Source organism: Neodiprion pinetum, chromosome 2, assembly GCF_021155775.2.
Source record: "Neodiprion pinetum isolate iyNeoPine1 chromosome 2, iyNeoPine1.2, whole genome shotgun sequence".
Classification (NCBI taxonomy): Eukaryota; Metazoa; Arthropoda; class Insecta; order Hymenoptera; family Diprionidae; genus Neodiprion; species Neodiprion pinetum.
Window position 1 is genome coordinate 14,418,878 of NC_060233.1, and position 15,114 is coordinate 14,433,991.

Sequence of the window (15,114 nt, forward strand, 5' to 3'; positions counted from 1 at the left end):
GTTTCACCAGGTAGCGGACCTGGAGCGCAAAAACCACAGAGCGCTTGTTCTGGAAGTCGAGTTTCACCAGGTAGCGGACCTAGAGCGCCGGAACCATGGAGCGCTTGTCCAGGAAGTCAAGTTCCTGCAGGTAGTGGACCTTGAGCGCAGAAACTACGGAGCGCTTCTCCTGGAAGTCGAGTCTCACCAGGTAGCGGACCTAGAGCGTAAAAACTATGTAGCGCTTGTCCTGGAACTCGAGTTGCACCAGGAAGCGGACCCGGAGCGCAGGATCCAGGAGGTAGAGAACCCGACACTCGAAATCTGCGGAGCGCGATTCTCATACGTCCGCTCTACTGCGCGTTTGTTTCCAGACTGAGGAATTCGGCCAACTGGTTTTAGATCGATGACGTCAGGAGAAAAAAATTTTGGGTGACGTCACTTTCTGAACATCCGAAGATTCGAACATCCAAACTTTGGTTTCGAACTTTCATACTATGTATGATGTATGATTATGTATGTTGTATGATTATGTATGTTGTATGATGTATGATGTATGATGGTATGATATGATGTATAATGATTTTAGTTTTTACCCTTCAGACAAGAAAGCTAGGCCCTTTGATGGTCAGCCGTTGACTCAAGATATATTCTTCAGTTAACGGGTCCGCTAATAACGCTGCCGTTCTGCGAGAGTTGGATGATAAAAATTTTTGCTCGTACCTTTCTGATGTCTGTTAAAATACACTTGAAGTTTTAAGAAGCTTCGTTCTATCTCTTCCTATCAAAAAATAATCGCCGACAATCACCTTTTGAGGTCTTTAAATCAGGACATTGCATTAAATACTGTCTCATATACGGAGCATCCATTTCATCTCGATCAAAATTAGCGCATCCGTGATGTATTACAGTTACTCTGAATTTTTTTCCACACGAACACTTTTCGAAAAACAATTCTTCTTCTCTACCCAACGTAGATACTTTACTTGCGACTAGCTGAAACAGCGTTACGATTCTATGCCTACGAAAATTCAACATCGAGAGAGCAAATGAAAAGTTGTTGGAATAATTATGAACAATAATGTTATAGAATACATGGTGGAGCTGGGGGACCAAGAGGACGAAGGTGGTCGGTGGTAGTCGGAGGTGGTTGGACGTATTCGGAAATGGTAGGAGGTGTTTGGAGGTGGTTGGAAGTGATCGGCGGTTGTCGAGAAGGACAAGGACGACGAGGACGACGAGGATGGTGCAGGGTGGGAGCGAAGGAGGAGGACGTCGACGAGGTAGACGAAGAGGACGAAGGTGGCCGGTGGTGGGAGGAGGTGGTTGACCATCGTTGGAGGTGCTTGGCGGTTGTTGCGGTGGTCGGCGGTGGACGCAGTTACCCGTCTACTCCCGGGGATGATCGAGGTGATCGATATTTGTAAGTCGCAGTCGACAAGTAGTCTTACGTACTCACTTTGTATGCACTCAATCTGAAGCTTCCATACCGACACTACTTTGGCTGCTACGAATGTCGGTGCGAGCCCGTTGGGTAAAATCGATAGAGCAGAACCCCCCTACGCTCCCAGGCCCACCTGGGCCCACTTGCCCGACGAAGACAGGTCACAAAAATTTACCTAGGGGTAGGTATCGGTCTTTATACTCTTCAGACAACGTGTTGTGACAGTTAATAAAAAAACCTGAAAATCTTTCGAAATTGACTGCAATTAATCAATTTAATCTGGTTACACATCAGCGGGCTAATTATAATCCGGAATTATAATTCAAAAGCTCAACGCATGCATGGGTATAATAGTACACGTATAATTTATATCCACATGCCTGGTATGAAGTACCTGGTGGCCTTTTGGTGAATTGTGGACAGAGCGCCGTTGTCTCGCCCAGAGGGGCAAGGGGGTGTTAATTTAAAAAGGACTGAGGATAAAATAAGCTGAACCGAAAACGAGCTCACCCTTCGATGCGTGAACGCTGTTCAGCCGAAAGGTTTATTTACCAATGATTGATGGTTGGTGTCCCGACGTTTGAAATATGACGCTACCTAACGGTGATTTCTATGGGAATATGTATTTTGTCGATTTGTTATATTTTCAACTGTCTATTACGGAAACGCCAGTGTTCCATTGTCGGCTGGTTCCATGCGTCAAATACTGCTTGCTGCAAGCTGTTGAATTCTAGTAGAGTGAAAATTTTAATCGAATTAAAATTGCATAACTATTGTGATTATTATTTTTCAAACAATAGTTTTTGAAAAAGTATCGCGCTACAGCAAAATGATTGAAAACTTGCCGGTTCGATGATAATTAAACACTCATTCATATATTTATACGTTAACTGAATATACAGATACACCGTGAGTTTTTCTACCAACGATACAATCCGTGCGCCTGAGGTAAGCAACCGAGGTTACGCCTGATGTTCAGGTTGAGCACCGTATCCCGCCACTCTATTATCGCGATGAATAACTGAATTTGATGACAGTTCTGCTCTTAACTGCTACATTATTGCCTTGGTTAATTGTTCGAATTTAATTTTTCAGCATTTTCGACATTTCCTATCATACAGGTTATTCTGACAAATAATATTTAACATTTTGGATGACTGTAGTGTGATACGGTGCTCAACCTAAACACCAGCTGTACTCTGGTTGCCTGCCTCAGGCGCATGGATCGTTTCGCCGTTACAAAAACTCATGGTACAGCATGTTACACGTAAAGGGAAATCTTACAGACATTCAACTATCGAGATGTAAAACGAAGCCTATGTTTTCTTTTTTACGTTACTTTGGTTTAATGCCGCGCTTGTTACTTTTTCAGTATTTTATAATGTTGCTACTTAATTTAATATACAATCACCAGTCAGGTTTCATAGATAGCTGATTTTTCTTGCCTCGTGTCCCGCAGTCGTCACAGTATTTGTATGCCACTTGTCTTTCGTCGATTCCAATTCAGGTACAAACATTGGTAATTGTGCTATTGAAAGGCAAATTCATGGGAATATTAATATTGTTACAAAGGGTGAAATCACCCGTTTTGTCCCCTATTAAATGATCTAGTAGTCATCATAGATAAAAGACGTTTATAAACCTCTTATGTCTTTAAAAAGAATAAGGTTGCTGCGTCAACCGATATTATTGTAAAAACAGTCAGTCTCTAGACTTTAAAAAGAGAGCTTGTGTTAAAATACATCTATTTTCTGTCTAATATTCCTTGTTCGTGAGACTTCTTTGGCTCGGCGTTCACTTAAATCGCACAGAGAACTCTTTGATTCTCTTAGATCTTTCGTAATTTCCCCCCCGTTGTAACATTGGTGTCAGAAGCGGGATCTCTTCTGTGCCATTTGAGTGGATTTTGAGTGTAAAGAAGTATACAAAACAATAATGCAACAAACTCCTACGTCGAGAGCATCACGCGCGGAGCGACGAGCTGCCGGACGCGTTTCATCGTGCCAGCGTTCTCCTGAACCAGCGTTTCCACCCATTTCTCGTCGTTCGGAAGCTGAGGTTCAGCCCCAGCCCCAATTAGCTCTCTTGGCAGAGCTCATCCAGGGAAACCAAGATTTGCTGATGCGTCAGATTCAGCAGCAGGAACAACATCAACAGCAGCAGCAACAGCATCAGCAGCAGCAGCAACAACATCAACAACTGCTACAACAGCAGCAACAAGAACAGCAGAATCTTCTGCACGAACTCCTCTCGCAACAGCGTCAACAACAAGAAATCGTGTCTCAGGCGCTGATCGGGATCCTGCAAGGTTTGCAGAAGCTTCAGGAGCGGCCGCAGGAATTCCCGATACGCCCAGTTCCATCCCCAGGTAGAAGGACTTCTCTTCCTTCAGTCCCGGTCCCGGCAAGGAGGACCTCCATTCATTCAATTCCGGATCAATCAAGGTCTGACGCTATTTATGGGGGAGGCGAAATTCCCCCTGTTGCTAAAAATTTTCCACCTGTTCATGTCTCGCGACAAGCTCAGGTTAGCTCTTTTCCGCGATGCCACGATGTTCCGTCACGTGATATTTCGGAAGTAGTTGAGCCTCCTGTCGCGTCGTCTCATCCTAGCGTAGATATTCAGGCAGAGTTCCTGGCCTTTTTAAAATCGCGCGGAACTGTCAATGTTCTCCCTCCGCAGACTCAGAGCTCGTTCGGACTCAATCAGGTCTCTGTTCCTCCCGCGAGTATTGTAGAGTTGCCCTCGAAACAATCGAATTTGAAGCCCGGTTCGTATGACGGTTCGTCTGCTTGGAGTCTATACGAACGTCAGTTTAACATGATTAGTAAGGTTAATGGTTGGAATCCGTCCCAGAAAGCAGCTAATTTGACAGCCTCTTTGTCCGGTCCGGCTTTGGTAGTTCTTGGATCGCTTTCAGATTCGGATTCTGAAAATTTCGACAGCATTTGTGCGGCTCTTAAACTCCGGTTTGGCGAAGAACATCTTTCCAAACTTTATTTTACTCAGTTTGAAAATAGACGTCAAGGGCCCAAGGAAGATTTAGCCTCTCTCGGAAATGACATCGAACGTCTCGCTCGACATTCTCTTACTGATTGTGCAGAAAAAGCTAGAGATCAGATAGCTCGGGCGAAATTCATTAATGCGATTCGGAATCCGGAGCTTCGGTATCATCTGAGGCTCGCAGCTCCAACTTCTCTACATGAAGCAATTATTAAAGGCTTAGAATTAGAAGCCATAAACGAGGCGGATTTAGGTTCGCGTCAACTTCATCGTTTGAGCCAAGCTGAACCTTCAGAAAATTCTTCGTCCCGTCCTTCAGTCAATCAGCCTAGCTCAGATTCTCTTCCAGGAAGGAAAAATAGTGGTTTCTCTCGTTACAATAGATCAAACTCCAATCGGCCTGTCTCAGAGTGCCAGTTTTGCGGCGCAAGAGGACATATCGCGAAGAATTGTTTTAAACTCGACCGTCAGTTGAAGACTGCGGAAGATTCGTGGCGCAAAAATGCCTCCAAGAGGGCTCCCTCTAATCCGGTTTGGGCAGCACAACCTTCTGTTCCTCAGAATTCGGGAAACTAGCTACCGATGTTTCGAAAGGGCGGATATCATCGGTTTCTTCCAAGTTCCTTAGCCCTATTGCTTCACAGTTCGTGGTTAGAGGCCTGCGACGTACCGGCCTATATGCTAAAGGTTCCGTTAACGGACTAAGTTGTTTGTGGGTGATAGATACTGGAGCCGAAATTTCCGTTGTTCGTCCTGATATGATTTCGTCTCTTGCTTCAATTATTCCTTCTGTGTCTATTCGCACTGCTACCGGAGCAACTACCCCTGTAGTAGGTAAGATGGTCGTGCAGGTAACAGTAGCAGATTGTGTTCAATCCCCACATGAAGTTCTAGTAGCTGATATAGAAGATGAAGGCATTTTAGGCGTAGATTTTCTTTCCGCTCACAACTGCGTCATTTCTACCGGGGATTCGACTCTCTGTTCTGGTTACCGTAAAATCAACCTCGAAACGTCTAGGTTTATTAACTCTTCTGAACAGAAAGAAACCCTCTCGTCTTTGCGCGTTTTAGAACATGTGTCGGACTCTTTAGTCGTTCCTTCTTATCTCACGGAACTCTTTACTAGGTCTTCTAAAGATTTAGATATCGCTCAGACTAACAGTCTCGTTTGCCTTTTTAACGATTTTAAAGAGACTTTTGCTAAAGACTCTGCCGACATCGGGAGATGTACCATAGCTAAGCATTCGATAGATGTAGGGAATAACGCTCCGATTAAACAGGCAGCTAGACGGCTTCCTTTAAATGGTCGCAGGGAAGTTGAAAAATTAGTAGAGGATATGAGAACAGCAGATGTTATTGAGCCGTCTTCTAGTCCGTGGGCTTCTCCCATTGTCTTAGTCAATAAAAAAGATGGTTCCAAGAGGTTTTGTATAGATTATAGGAAGTTGAACGAGATCACCAAGAAAGATGCATATCCGCTTCCTCAGATAGGAGATACCCTTGATTTAATTTCTGGTGCCCGTTGGTTCTCTACGATTGATTTACAGAGTGGTTATTGGCAAGTCGAAATGAATCCGTTAGACAAAGCGAAAACAGCTTTTGTCACAGGGTTAGGTGGACTTTGGCAATTTAAAGTTATGCCTTTTGGCCTTTGTAATGCACCAGCTACCTTCGAAAGAGCGATGGAATTCGCCCTTCAAGGTCTGACTGGCAAGATTTGTTTAGTTTATCTCGATGACATCATTGTGTTTGGTAAGACTTTTGATGAGGAATTGGAAAATCTTAAGCAGGTTTTTAGTCGTTTATTCCAAGCTGGTCTAAAAATGAGTCCCAAAAAATGTCATTTTTTCAAAAAGGAAGTATCTTTTCTCGGACACGTCGTTTCAGCGGAAGGTGTTAAGACAGATCCTTCTAAAATAGAAAAGGTCTTGAATTGGCCTCGTCCCGATTCAAAAGCAAAGGTTCAAAGTTTCTTAGGACTTTGTACTTATTACAGACGTTTCGTTAAGGGCTTTGCTTCTATAGCGAGACCTCTCCATGCTCTTACAGGAATTAAAGTTGTTTTCGATTGGACTCCCGAATGCGAAGGAGCCTTTGTTCTTCTTAAAAAATTATTAACTTCGTCACCGATATTAGCTTATCCCATCACCGATTCTCAATTCATCGTAGATTCTGACGCTTCTCTCTGTGGTATAGGTGGGGTTTTATCTCAAATTCAGGATAACCAAGAGCGCGTTATTAGTTATTTCAGTCGGGTCTTGTCTAAACCGGAACGCAATTATTGTGTTACCCGTAGAGAATTATTGGCGATGGTAAAATCTATTTGCCATTTCCATCATTATCTTTATGGAAGGAAATTTTTGATTCGAACAGATAATGCTTCCTTAACTTGGCTTCTTTCGTTCAAATCACCTGAAGGCCAAGTAGCTCGATGGTTGGAGAGGTTAGGTCAATATGACTTCGAAATTAAACACCGTCCCGGAGTTCTGCATGGTAATGCTGATGCACTTTCTCGTCGTCCGTGCGGGGACGATTGCAAACAGTGCTCTCGTTTAAATAAACAGCTAGATTCCTCGCTTAACGTTCGTCAAATTTTTCTCGTTGAAAATAAAGAAGACTGGATCATCGCCCAGGGGAAAGATTCAGATCTCCTCCTAGTTCGGAATTGGAAATCCACAGGAGTCAGGCCTCAGTGGGAAGAAATATCTTCTATGAGTCAGTCTTTGAAAATTTACTGGGCGCAGTGGGACTCCTTGTTTCTCCTTGATCAGTTGCTTTATAGGAAATGGGAATCACCTGACTCCAGGTCGGTTCGTTGGCAGCTTCTGGTTCCTAGAGAAAAGATAACCGAGATTTTGTCAAGCTTTCATGATTCACCTGTCGGTGGCCATTTCGCTTCTAATAAGACTTTAGGTAGGATCAGAGAAAGGTATTTTTGGGCTCACTGCCGAGCTGACGTTGAAAATTGGTGTAGAACTTGCACGGTTTGTTTAGCCAAGAAGGGACCTCGTGAAAAAGGGAAGAGCTCTCTTCAAATATATAACGTAGGAGCTCCATTTGAAAGAGTCGCAATCGATATCCTAGGCCCTCTTCCTCTTTCTAGGTCAGGAAATCGGTATGCCCTGGTGATAGCAGATTATTTTACAAAGTGGTTAGAAGTAGTCCCAATTCCGAATCAAGAAGCTAGCACCGTTGCTCGAGCTTTCGTTCGAGAATTCGTCTGTCGTTACGGAGCTCCTCTTGAATTACACACAGATCAGGGTCGAAATTTTGAGTCGAATTTGATGAAGGAGTTCCTTCAAATTTTAGGGATTAGAAAAACTCGTACCACCGCTTTGCATCCGCAGTCTAATGGAATGGTAGAAAGATTGAATAGGACGCTTCTTCGTTATCTTTCTTCTTTCGTTGATCGGGATCAGAAAGATTGGGATGAGTGGATTCCCTTATTTCTTTTATCGTATCGCTCTGCAATTCACGACACTACCGGTTTTTCTCCAGCTATGATGTTGACAGGTCGGGATCTTCGACTTCCGTCAGATTTAGAAAAGGGTGTCAATCCTTCCGTGGCTTCGTCCCAGGTGTATTTTAATTCCGTTTTCCGTCAAAAATTGGACGAGGTTCATGAATTTGCTAGGGAAAGAATTCGTATGGTCTCCGATAAGACTAAGGATCGTTATGATATTAGAGCTAGAAATTTAAAATTTGAGAAGGGAGATTCAGTTTGGTTATTTCAACCTCGTCGGCAACAAGGGCGTTGTCCCAAACTCCAAAGCAATTGGGAAGGTCCTTATTTTATTGTTGACCGGATTAACGACGTTGTTTTTAGAATTAGACGTTCCCCTCGTTCGAAATCTAAAGTCGTTCATCTGGATCGTTTAGCTCCTTATCAGTCAAGAGCATCGTTTCAGTAGCTCTCTGAAGGTTAGAAAGTTCGTTGACAGGTTAAGGTTAGTTCGATGTTGTTCGATTCGAGAAATTTTGATACATCGATTTCTTTGGCTTGAAGAGTGTTTCGGTTCTGCGCTTGAATGAAGTAGTGAACGTTTGGTCGATCCTCTCTTATTTTTTCTAATCCATATGTCAGTTTTTGTGAGTACTTTTCAGGTTACTTGACACAGCCTTTTCCCATCCAATCTTTTCCCGATTCCTGAAGATGACTGGTGGTCTTATTTTGAAGAAGGATGCAGAAATGATTCAGATAAGATCGTTTCTTTTCTTTTGAATACATATTTCATTTATTTTATTCGTGTATTCTCCCGAATTCACTTAGTGAATTTGAATTGTCATACCATCACTCACATTTGTCCTTCCAAAACTCTAGGGTGAGCTGTTTCTTAAGAAGATTAGGATCAGTCACCCATCTATTCCCCTATTTCCTGTGAAAAGGAGTCTGTTTCTATCCTGTTTGGTCCTGGAATTTTTGGTTCTCGCCTCGATGTTTTCACCCGAACCTGTTTCGTTTGGACAATCCTTCATGAAGAGGATTGGATTTCTTTTCGACATCGATCTCGACCGTTGCTGTTAACTTCGAATTCATGAAGCCACATAACACTCAATAACACTAACCTTTATAAAACATGGCACATAAATTTTTGAGATTATTTAATGCTCAACTATCTGCTCAAGGTTTTCTGTGGTTTACCTTGAGACTGTGGGCAAATGCCAGATAGTAAAAAAGGGAGTTCTTAAATTTTTAGAGCCACAGCTCCAACTCACCTTCGAGCACTGACTGCTAGATCACATTTTTTTTGTAATTGTTTATCTTTTCCGAGTCGGGTCGACTCTTTTCCTCGAGGGGGAGTAATGTTACAAAGGGTGAAATCACCCGTTTTGTCCCCTATTAAATGATCTAGTAGTCATCATAGATAAAAGACGTTTATAAACCTCTTATGTCTTTAAAAAGAATAAGGTTGCTGCGTCAACCGATATTATTGTAAAAACAGTCAGTCTCTAGACTTTAAAAAGAGAGCTTGTGTTAAAATACATCTATTTTCTGTCTAATATTCCTTGTTCGTGAGACTTCTTTGGCTCGGCGTTCACTTAAATCGCACAGAGAACTCTTTGATTCTCTTAGATCTTTCGTAATTTCCCCCCCGTTGTAACAATATATTCTAATATTTTACGAAGTCAATAATACAAGATTGAAATAACACTGTATGAAAATACTAAGAAAGGTCAACATTAAAATTTGTTTTGCATTCCGTCGCACAGCTCCATCAGGCCGTGTGATTTAAATTTTATATTTATCAATATCAAACCGAAAATTTCAGAAATGGAATGATTCACCGATTCATCTTCGATTATTGAGATCAGCTGCGATAGTAATCGTAAGAAATCTTTGGTCTCACACAAGTGAGAGGTATAGCGGAATAAACAATATCGTTTTGCGCCTAGCGCTCCTATTACTGCGTTAAACTAAAAGTGCCGTACCGTGCATCGCCTGGCGGAGCTGTGCGACGGTATGCGATGGTACGCCAAAGCCAGGCAAAGCCGTTCCGATTCCGCGCTGTGCCGCAACAGTGGACGTTGGCTTTAAAAATATTGAACTACCAACGTGAAAATATTAAAAATGTTTTAAAAAGTTGGATAACTCGGATGAACAAGAGTACTTAAACGCCTCGTAATATGAAAGTACTTCAACTTTAGTTCAGTTTATCATTAGTTTAGTTTGAGTCAATATTATATTAATTTTGTGTACGGTTGTTTGCGGTTCCCTCATCGGGGTGTGTGTGTTATATTGTTCTTGTTGTTTTGCATTTTTATTTGTGTTCATATTTAGTGTTTTACATTTGCCATTCATTATTTGATTCCGAGAGGAACAGAGTCAACAGTGTCAGTGTGAATGAAAAAAAAAAAAAACCGTAACGCTGGCGCATTTTCATTTTTGCTAAAATCTTATGTGATCTTGAAAAAGGATAGAATCAACCCCCGCATTTTTTGTTCCGCCGTATTTTTTCTTGACAAAACGATTTCTATCACTTCCGACTAGGTCACAAAGTTCACATTCGACGGACACAGCCGTAAAGAACAAGAAAGAAACGCGGATAAATAAAGCAGGAATGAAAATGTTGCAATTTGGCGTTTTCCCTTCTACGGAACTCACCGCTATTTTCTTTGTTGTACGAGCTTTCTCTCTCAGTCGCCAAAGAAACGATGTCGCACATTCCAGTGGGGCCAATTCCACCGCGACAAAAGATCGTCGCATCATAGTTCAGCGTATCAATATCTATTACATACCATATATAGAAGTCGCTTTTGCTACTTTGGTAGTAAGTTTTCCACGTACGCGTCGATTAACTAATCAAAATGTAGTTTTTGTAGAATCTTATTCTTCAACAGTTAGCCCGGTCATTATAGTCAAGGAAAAATTAACTGCATTCGGAATAGTGTAACCGATACGGTGAAAATTTTCCATTTTTCAATCTCCTAAGACTTGAAGCACTTTATCCTTTCTCACCGCACCTTGCAGTTTTCTAGAAATATGAAATTCTAGTGTTTTATTTGTCATATAACATCACTGTTGCGAAATACCTGCGGGATAAATCCTCGCGGGATATGTGCAGGTGACATATAGATACAAGTAGAATGGAGCTGGTAGACTGGAAGGCGGATATATAGATGAGAAAAAACTTATATACAACAGACGGCGAGCTCAATACCAAGGGTATTGCTCAATCGCGATCCTAACTGTCCAACTACGCAGGACAAAGCGTCGACATTGTTCTCTTTTTATGGCCATATTCTCCTTTTATACCTATAACAGAAATCCATCAGATTGGCACTCAAAATCGAAGAATAGATGAGTACAAGAAACAATTCTTGGGGAAACAATTACGTTTGATGTATTTTTACTCTGTATGTACATTGTACAGTAATGTTCATTGATAGGTTCCCAGTGGCTCACTATTTTTTGTTTCAAATCAAGAATCAAAACGGGAACGAGTTTCCTCGGATATATGGTTTCTTTTCCAAGCAAATTTTAGATGCCAATAAGAGAGTAAAGTTCGTAACGTTAATGTAACGATTCACTTGTAGAAAAAAGCATTATTTTACAACTGTACGATCATCTCAAATTGAGTAATCTCTTTTCAAAAAGCAAATTGTATTCAGATTTTGGAAATAAAACTCCTTTAAAGGCGTTCTAAATTAAAACAATGATGTTAGTTTTAATATTTCGTTATATTAATGTTTACTAACTTCAATCTGGTGTTCCAATGACTAACGATGCAAGTGACAGGAGAAACTAACGATACTTTGGTCATAAACATATGAAATTTCTGTAGAAAGAAATTTTGTTTTAGTTTTAATCCCAAAAAAATAATAAGCCACTGGGAACCCATTAATGATCATATCACATACATCCAAATTGAAATGCGATTCCCGAAACACTGTAACATTTTTTTCATGTCCCTGACTTTCGGTGCATCGAGTTCGACTCAAGCCAACCCTGAGAACTCAACTTACGCATTTCGTAAATATGCACCGTTAACGGCTTTCAAGGGAATATCTGTATATAATATTATGGTGGCGATATATAGTTGCTATGAAAATTCTGAGTTTTACGACGCTTTCAGACCGAGATTTTATGAGACCCATAAGCCAAACACTTCCAATATCAACGAAGTTGACGATGCAGTGCATCGCAGCCCACCGTATATGCAGGGACAGTATACATCAAGTGTCCTAGCCTCGGAATCGTACCTAATCAAATACGGGTTGAATTTATGGGGGATTTTGCACTGCAATTTTCACTCTAAAGTTACGATCAAATGTATGCACGAGTAACTTGACTCAATCTTCAAAAATAAGGATTCATTTTTAAAGCCTTTGTAAAAAACACTTCCAATTACGTGTTACCTATTTTCCAAAAGGCCTTTCCTAGTCACGGCTGCAGTAAACCATTCAAACAAAAAAAAAAAGAGCAACTTGAATATATGAATTTTTGGATTCTTGTGTGGGTTAGCAGCTGCTTCAAGACGACGTCTCATTCTCAAGAGATCTTATTCTACAATTGACTTTCTCTACCTTCTAGATTGTCCATCTTTCTGTCGCCTGTGGGTGATGCGAAAGATTCGGATTCGAGCCAATTTCTTTCCTTCAGTCCTGATGGCTGTCCACTCTTCAAGCCATCTCCCCACATTTATCTTGTCCAATCCCACTTCGCTCTGCGGTAACCCAATCTTATCCATAGCCGTAGCCATATCCATTTCCATATCCAGATTATAGCTGTCCGTCTGCTTAGTTATTTCCATCGAACATTTCGTGTGAAAACTACATTTCGATAGGCGTTGACAGTAGCTTACCTCTTTCTAAGGTGATGCACCTCAAAAGCTTGGTGTAGAGTGATGTTCGCCGAAGTTTCCGAAATGTTTACTCACCGATTTTCATTGCTCTGTGATATATTGTACATTAAAATACATAGTAAAAAACATTAGACACGAATTTTTGTTCGTGCTGATTCAACCGATTAAAGGGTAGAAAATCACCCATACAGTTTGTCCTGAAAAATAGATTTTTCCATAGTCTTTGTTACTTAGACAATGCAATTTTCATACGAAACCAATTGGATGTAATTCACCATGAAACAACGACAATATATGGGTTGTTTTTACCTTCAGATGTTGTTTGGGGTGATTCTTATCCCTCCAACGGCCAAGTTATCATGTAAGCAAGAATTTTTTTTCGAGGTTCTACGACGTACACCTCGGATACTTTCTTTGTAGGCTTCGAGAGGATTTGGGAAAACGTGTGAATCCGGTCAACATTTCCCGGAAAAGATGAACTGATTTGGAATAGCGGGAGACGATAGTAATAGCGCATCTATAAAGTCCTCATTCCGTCGACGTTTCCAGCTGCCATTTTACAGGTTAATAGAATCTCCGACTATTTGACTTTCAAATTCACGTCTCCCCGCGGTCGTTCGAACAAATTACGCAATTGCAGATTGAATCGCTCGTTTTACTTCGAGCAATTCACATAAATTTAAGAAATCAGTTTGTTGTTGTTGAACTTGTCGTGAGGTAAAAATTGTGCGGAATAAGATGTAACTTTATAATCAAGCCTTCCAAAATAAAAGAAATAAAAAATTCCATTCACATGTCTAAACAACACTTGAGTATACAGGGGTAAGTCACTCGCTACCTTTTTGGTTGACGGATTGAAAGGCAGGAGAAAGGAAGGTATAGAAAAACCGAAAATCTTTGAGTAGAAACGACCGATGGCCCACTTCCGGCGGAAGTGAAGGCACAGAATCAGCCGAGTGTTCAAAGTCGCGGGGGTAACCGAGATCACAGACATTCCTTACGCTTGATCGGCCCTTGAATCGTTTCGCCCCGTCACTATTGCCACCCTTTGCACGCCTCCCTTTCACGCCAGGCCAATCACCTAGTGGATCAGATCAATAATTTACAAATCTCTTGCGAGGCCCAGAAAGCGTTACGTCCATTAGATGGATTTCCAGGATTTAATCTTCAGCTGAACAAACTCTAGAAATATCTGGCACGTGTCATATAAATTAAGCTTTGATAACTTCGGAAACTTATGATTTATATAGCTATGTTACGTACGTCGTGACTTCCGTGTCCCTTAGATTTCGAACCAGATTTGACCAACTACGTAACGTACTTACAGAAGCAGTTCAGCTCCAATTTTTCACTTTCATTCAAATTGGTTCGAAAAGCGACTGGATCGTTATTTGGATTTGGTGCCCTGAATACATCGCTGGGTATATAAGCTCCATACCCGACTACTATTTCCGACATCTCTCATATCCGATAGAAATGCTCTAGAGGGCGGAAGTTCACTTTTCCGGGCTATTGGGTAATCCTAGACTGACCACGGGCCGGCGAACAAGTTTTATAAAATTGAGGCGATGGTATAAGAGGCTGACCAATTTCACGAATAAAATCGACTTGCACTTTACTTTACTGTATACCTGCCTGTACGATGAATTCTTTTCAAGCTCAGATTTTATCGAAGTAGGAGCGTCGACTGTCTGTCTAATGGGTGCCGAACAATTTTCGACGTTCCAGAGCTTGTACAGTCGGCGACGTTGGTTATTCAAGCTTTAACAATACGATAGGAAGTGTGGTTGGCGTTCACCAAAATCTATCTGCTTTACTTAGGATCTGTGTATTAGCAATTGATTCGGCGATATTTCTCACAGTTCTATTTACATTCCAAACGGTGGAATGAATCAATTCCGACATCTATTCAGTTTGCTATTCCCACTCGTATTTGCTCGCTTAACGAGCTTTCAGGTAACAAGACTGCCGAGCGTAAATCCTGGAGTTCTGACTTTATTGCACGATTTAAAAAAAAACGTGTCGTGCCAGCTTGAAGACTGAATATCTCAGTCCGACATTGAACGCCGAACCAACATCGACAACCGACAGTTTCATGAACAACGAAATCCAATCATATCGATAAATTAGTATCAAAGGTGGCTCGAAATACCTTGCAGACCTCAAAGTTTCCGCACCCGGTGGTAAATAGGTCGTTCGTCTTACGCCCCAAAAAGTCGTAGGATTATCCAGACGGCTTTTCCGCTGCTCTACTGAATTGATTTACAGCCTGAATATCGGCAGGCTACTTCTTAATATCCCAGACCCCCTTATGGTCGGCTTGACACAAATACCCGGATGTGTTTTTTACGGGTAAAATGTTCTCGCGAAGGGGTTCGTGGCTCG